Raw genomic sequence first — 6900 nt, 5'->3', positions numbered from 1 at the left:
GAGGATCAGCTTTCCAGAACCAGATCTGCTCCCTGCCCGGGGTCTGCTCTCTGCTCACCCAGATGAGAGGGGGCAGCCGCCTTTGGGCGGGATAGTAAAGGTGGGAGTCCGTCGGAAGGTGGCCGGGAGACACAAAAGGAGGTGGGGGGAGGTGTTTAGAAGAAAACACCCCCCCCCCATTAGCCTTGCCCGAGAGACTCAAGGCCACGGCCCCACAAGGAGTCAGAGGATGACTTCCCACTTCCCTTAACCAGGAACCGTGGGTTCCTCCTGCTCCAGTGTCCTGAGCGAGGACAGGCCACTCCGGCCAATACCCCGAGGGGGTAGGGAGTCGGCAATCCAAACTCAGGGTGGACAGAAGCTGCCGGGCGGCCAGGAGCGAAAGCCCCAGACCTTCCGACACCAGCAGCGGCTCCTCCCTCAGGCCCTGCAAGGGGCCTGGCCCAGGGGCCTACTGGCACTCGCCTCCAAGTTCTGGACAGTACTTTCTGGACACCTCCAGTTTCTAATCCCCTAGGGCTGGAGATGACTCTTTTCAATTAACCCACTTTAAGAAGCCACCCCCATCCTTCTCCTGCCTGTTGTCCTGAGCCTGTGGGCTCACTGCTTGGGGCGAACTCCACAAAGCAGCCAGAGCTGACCCCACAAAAATGTGTTCTTTTTCCCTTGTCTTCTAGATGCTTAATTAAATCCCCTTATAAAGCCGAACAGGGTCACCCAGAAGCAGGTGCTGAAAGGCAGGGCCAGGAGGGTGGATCTCTGGCTGGTTGTACCAGTACCACTGACCTGGTTAGGAAATACCTGGACTAACTAATCAACAGCTGCTGCGCCAGCCCACAAGCCCTGCCCATAGGACCCCCTGGGCCTTCCCATAGTAAGGGGCACTGCCTGGCAGCAGGCATCTCCCAAACCCACTAGTCGATGGTTAAATATATCAGTACCACCTTGGAGCGGCGCCCCTTCTGCAGAGCTGGAAAGCAGCCCTGGAGGACAAGCTCTCTGTGCCCGGCACAGCCTGAACCCCAGCCACGCTTCAGTCCCAGGGAAAGGTCCAGACTGGGCTTTGGCGGGGGGGGGGGGGGGGGGTTGGTTCCCCAGCAGTTCCACCTACCCCACCTCCCTGCCCGAAGCCATAGCTCACAAATAAAGCACCAATCTGACCCAAAAAAAGGCTCTCCACAACTTATTAAATGAAAACAAATGGGTATGAATCTACATACCACTTAAAAAAAAAACAAAAAAACACAGCAACAAAACTCCCCCAGATGTATTTGCATTTGACCGTACGTGTGAGTTAGTGTGGTTCAAGGTCTAGAACGGGGAAGGGAGGTGCCCTGCGCATGTGCTGTATGTAGGGCAGCTCAACTTTTTAGCTTCAGGTACCTAGTATTGTGGGTTGAATTGTGTCCCTAAATGTTCATATGTTAGAGTCCTAACCCCCGGTGCCTCAGAATGTGATCTTATTTGGAAATAGGGTTGTTGCGCATGTAACTATTTTAAAATGAGGTCACACTGGAACTGGGTGAGCCCCTAATCAAAATGATGAGGAGGAAAAAAGAAAGAAAGAAAGAAAGGGAGTTCCCATCCTGGCTCAGCGGAAACAGATCCGACTAGTATCCATGAGGTTGCAAGTTCGATCCCTGGCCTCGCTCAGTGGGTTAAGGATCCAGCGTTGCCGTGAGCTGTGGTGTAGGTCACAGATGTGGCTCGGATCCAGCATTGCTATGGCTGTGGTATAGACTGGCGGCTACAGCTCCAATTTGACCCCTAGCCTGGGAACCTCCATACGCTGCAGGTGCAGCCCTAAAAAGACAAAAAATAAAAATTAAAAAAAAAAAAAAAAAAAGAGCTGTGCACCAGAAAGTTGTAAGCTCTCTAGTACTTTACCCCAATGTCACTTTTTGCCTAAAACAGGGCCAACTTTTCCTGGCAGCCCCCAGGAAGCACCATGGACTAAGTCCTCCCCCAGGCACACGACCTGGGTCCCCTTGTCCAGGCCGTGAGCATTCCCTCTCTCTCTGCTGTGCACTCGCTGCGTCCCCGGCCCCAGAGGCGTCCATGTCCTCAGCCCCGAAACCTGTGACTGCGGTACCGTCCGAGGCAAAGGGGGATTTGTGGATGTGATGGAAACTTGAAGATGGGCCGATGTGCGCACCGTGGTCCCTCAGGAGAGGGGAGCTGGAAGGTCAGCATCAGAGGAGCAGCTATGATGACGGAGGTGGGCAGAGGGAGAAGCTGAGGAGGCTACACGGCGAGCCTTAAAGGTGGAGGGAGGGCCCTCGAGCCAAGGAATGCGGGCAAGGGAACAGCTTCTCCCCTAGGGCCTCCAGAAGGAAAGCAGCCCTGCTGGCACCTGGAGGTTTTCTTGTTTTTTGTTTTGTTCTGTTTTGTTTTGCTTTTTAGGGCCGCACCTGTGGCATACAGAAGTCGCCAGGCCTATGCCAGTTCCCAGGCCTACGCCACAGCCACAGCAATGTGGGATCAGAGCTGCCTTTGCGACCTACACCACAACTCACGACAACACTGGATCCTTAACCTACTCAGTGAGGCCAGGGATCAAACCTGTGTCCTCACAGATGTTAGTGGGGTTCGTTACTGCTAAGCCACAATGGTAACTCTCACACCTCGATTTTATTTTATTTAATTTATTTGTTTTTGTATTTTTAGGGCTGCACTTGTGGCATATGGAGATTCCCAGGCTAGGGATCTAATCGGAGCTGTTGCCACCGGCCTACACCACAGCCACAGCAACGCCAGATCCCAGCCGCATCTGCGACCTACACCACGGTTCACGGCAACACTGGACCCTTAACCCACTGAGCGAGGCCAGGAATCGAACCCACAACCTCACGGGTCCTAGTCGGATTGGTTTCCACTGCACCACGATGGGAACTGCATCACACCTCAATTTTAGAACCTCTGACCTCCAGAACTGTTAGATAATAAATATGTGGGTTTTTTTTTTTTTTTTCTTTTTGGCCGCAATCACAGCATGTGGAAGTCACCAGACCAGGGATCCAACCCATGCCACAGCACCAACCCAAACAGCTGTGGTGACGCCGGATCCTTAACCCACTGAGCTACAAAAGAACAATAGTGTATGTTGTTTTCAATCGGCAAGTTTGTAGTCCTCTGTTACAGCGGCCACAGGAAAACAGAACAGCCTCCTAGACGTTTGCACCCACATTCCCTATTATCCTCATCACAGCTCTGAGATGGGTACATTAGCAAGAGAGTGGACGCCCAGAGAGGTTGAGAAACATTCCAAGGTCACACAGCAGGTAAAGGGAGCGAGGATTTGAACCCAGGCGTTCTGGCCACAGAGTTTTCCCCATCAGCAAGGGGCCTGCCGCTCTGGGGAGGGCAGGGCTGTGCCTCCAGCATCTCTCTCCCGCCAGCGCCCCCCACCCCACCCTGGCAGACCCTCCCTGCCTGTGGGGTGGCTCTGCGTCCTGAAATCAGCCCCTGGATTTCTTGGGTTCCTGCTCCCCATGCTGTGATGTCTTAGGTGCTTTGGGAGTTGGAGGGTTTCCCCACTGTGCCCCCTGCTGGGAGACAGGGTCTTGGGGGCACACATAGAGGACATGGGAACGTGAACCCCACATCAGGAGCCTGAAGGTAGGGGACCGGCTTCTCACAGAGGGGCTGGCGTGCCCTGGGGAAGTCACTGAACCTGCCACTGCTCAGCTGCTCGCAAGGCCTGATGGAGAAGCACCGCCCTGCCCTGCTCCCACTCCATGTGTCCGTCTGTCTGTCTGTGGATTGGGGGAGGGGCTGTCAGCTCACACCGAGCCTTCTCCCCATTTCAGACCCATTCCCCGTCCTCCCAGCTGGCGACCCAGCCCGGTGGGCCAGCTCGGGCAGGAAGTCCTGGCAGGTCCCCCTTCCCTTCAGTCGGTCCCCTCCCCTCCTTCCAGGGAGCTGGAGCCCTGGGCCGATCTGGTCCCTCTGAGGAGAGGCCACAGCCAGGCTGCCTCGTCGCCCTGACCTGAACCTCCGTCGCCCCAGGAAGCCCCCTCCTCCCTAAGCCGCCAGCCCAGCTCAACTACAAACCCCACCTCCGGGGCCTAAAAATAACTCCTCTCCGCCCTGCTCTCTCCCTCCCGGGCTCCTGCTGGTGCTAATATGCTCCCAGCCAGGCTGAGAGCCTCGTGCCAGGCAGAGGCAGGCCAGTAATTAGGTTAACTCCCCTCCTGCCAGGGACGGAGGAGGCCGGCGGGGCGGAGGTAGGGTTGACTAGAGATGCTTCTTCCATGGGTGCTGGTGATTCTGGGGGCGAGCGTGGGTCTCGGGGGCAGGCACTGTAAGCTCGGAGCACAGCAAGAGATGCTGGATTCCCTGGCCTGGCCTCAGGGGAAAGGCCTGGCTCAGGAAAGGGGGCAGTGGGACCCTCAAGCCCCTCCCACTGCCCACGTGGAGCAGACCAGGCAGGGCTTGTTTGCCTCAGAGAGCAGCTCGTCCTCACCCAGAACCTTCCACATCTGCCATCTCACAGCTGTGAGGTTATACATGGGAGAGCAGGGAGGGGCTGCCCGTCCCGGTGTGAGCCCCGTGCAGCTTTAGGCCCCTTTGTGGGAGAGCAACTCTGTGCCTGGCACCTCCTGGGCACAGGGATGACGTGGGACAATCAGCACACTGAGGCTCGAGTCAAGTGGCCTTACAGGTGGCGATGGAGGGGTGGGCAGACCCCAGTCCAGGGCACTTTCTATGGGGGAGGAGCAGGGCCATGAGCCAGCTGTCAGGGCGTGGGCACTGTCCTGGCAGCTATGGGAGAGGCCGCAGGAGGGGGGAGGACCCTGAGCACAGCGGGAGGGTCCTGCTGTGTAGGCAGAGGCCACCGCCCAGGCCAGGTCTCTCCAAGGGGCCCTGACCTGACGGAGGACATTTCTTGTGACGCGTCTCAATGTCAGAAATGGCACATCAAGCCTGTCACGCCCTGGGCGGCATTGCTCAGAAGAGGCTGAGGACAAACAGGAACGGATTTCGAGAAAGAGTTAATAGCAGCACAGAAGGTACCCAGAGGAGCACAAATGTGCAGATAAAGTCGGAATTGCTGGAGTTTCAGTGGCATCTTGCTACACTACAAATTTAACTCAAGGCTTCCCAGTACAACAGAACCTTCCAGAAGGAAGAGTCCAGCAGGGCTGGAGTTGTGTGGAAGGATAGGCTGGGAGATGAGGCTGCTGAGGGCCAACAAGAGGTCACCTCAGTCCAGACCCCAGACCTCCTCCCGCCCCCATCTTCAAGGCTGCAGAGACTTGAGTGAATTTCTTAAGCCCTCCGGGCCTCCGCTTCCTTGCTGGTAACGTGGAGGGGACTGGACCCATTCCCAGGCTCGCTGAAAGGATTAAGGAGACGAAGTCCACAGCATACAGTAGGCGCTCAATACATGGTGCCTGAATCGCCAGGTCCCTCTCCTGGAGGCCAGGGCCTCCCGGGGCTCACGGGGAGGGTCCAGTCTGAGGGTGGGGCTGCTGGGAGAAGCACTCTGGCCCAGCCGGGTGGGAGCCAGAGGTGAGGAAGCAGGGGTGCCCAGGTCAGCCCCAGACAGAGCAGATGGGGGGGCCGGCAGGGCTGGGCCAGCCTGGGCTTTGTCTGAGCTGCCTCTGCTCAGAAGGCAAATTCAGCCTGTTGGGGTCCCTGGAGGGCTCATTAAAGCAGGGCCGGAGCGAGGAGGAAGAGAGGCTTTTTGGAAGTGTGCAGTTAAACCCATCATATCGAGACCCAAATCCGCGTGCGCGCACACACACACGGGCAGGCCTTTCCCAAGCAGCTCGCTCTCCCTGTGCCACGTGGACAGCCTATCCCAGGCCTGCAGCACTCTCCCCAGTACGGTCGGAGCGGGCAGACTCAGGTTGGCCCGGTCCAGGACCCGGGAGCGGCCCTGGCAGCTCCCACCTGCCTGCCTCTGCCTCCCAGCCCTGCCCCCAGCTCACGGACGGCTGCTCTGGGCAGGGCCGAGTCTGGGGGCTTCTCTTGGGCCCGTGAACAGCCAGGAAAGGCCCCATAAAGAGATGGGGCCTGGGTTACCCCCCAAAGGGACCCACCCCTACTGAGACGTCAATTCTTCTCCTGCCTCTGGGTGCCTGGGGAACGGGTTGGGTGTGGGGGTCCCTCCTACAGGCCGGCCATCTCTGTCCCGGGGTCTGCTGAGTTGGTGTGTATACTTATGTACAGACACGCACGTGTGGGGCCAAGCTGATACAGCAGTACATGTGTGCTGTGCATCCCAGGGCTTGTGTGATGTGTGTCTGAGGTTTGGGTCGTCCAGGTGTAGACAGGTAACAATGTTCAAATACGTGTGTGTGTGTGTGTGTGTGTGTGCGTGCAAGTGGATATGGCACATGTACGGGGTGTGTGCACGGGGTGTGTGTATGGGATACGTGTGAGATGGAGATGTGTGCGGGCCTGATGTGTGTGTGTTCTGTGAACGTGACGGTGGGTTCAGGTGGCCGGGATCACTTCTGCTGACAGATGGATGCTGGAGATGAAACTGGGTCACAGCCTCCACGTCAGCCTCAGCTGCCATCTCTGCAGCTATACCTACTCCCTGCCTGCGCCATCCTGGTCAAAACAGGGGGGACCCGGGGGTGGTGCTCCAGGCCTTTAGAAAAAGCTCACCGCACACTCCTTGGGGATGAGGGTCCCCAGGCCAGAGGAGTACCTACCCCCTGGGACAACCCGGCCTCTTCCTGGACCTGGAGGCAGCAGGTGCCCAGCGTGGGACAGAGGGACAATGGGGGGTGGGGGGGCCTATGGGACCTGGCAAGGAAAGAAGGGAGGTGCACAGCCCAGGCTGCGGTGGCTGCCCTCTGCCCTCTGGCCCCCCGCTCCGCCCCTTTGTCCTGCTCCTGACAATCTTCTTATCATCTTTGACTCTTGTTGTCTCTTCTCCCTAAA

This window comes from Sus scrofa, chromosome 3, assembly GCF_054392235.1.
Source record: "Sus scrofa isolate SSC_HxYL_T2T_F1_AM1 chromosome 3, Sscrofa_HxYL_maternal_Yorkshire_Landrace_v2.0, whole genome shotgun sequence".
Taxonomy (NCBI): Eukaryota; Metazoa; Chordata; class Mammalia; order Artiodactyla; family Suidae; genus Sus; species Sus scrofa.
The sequence above is the reverse complement of the archived record's forward strand: the minus strand, read 5'-3'. Positions refer to the sequence as shown.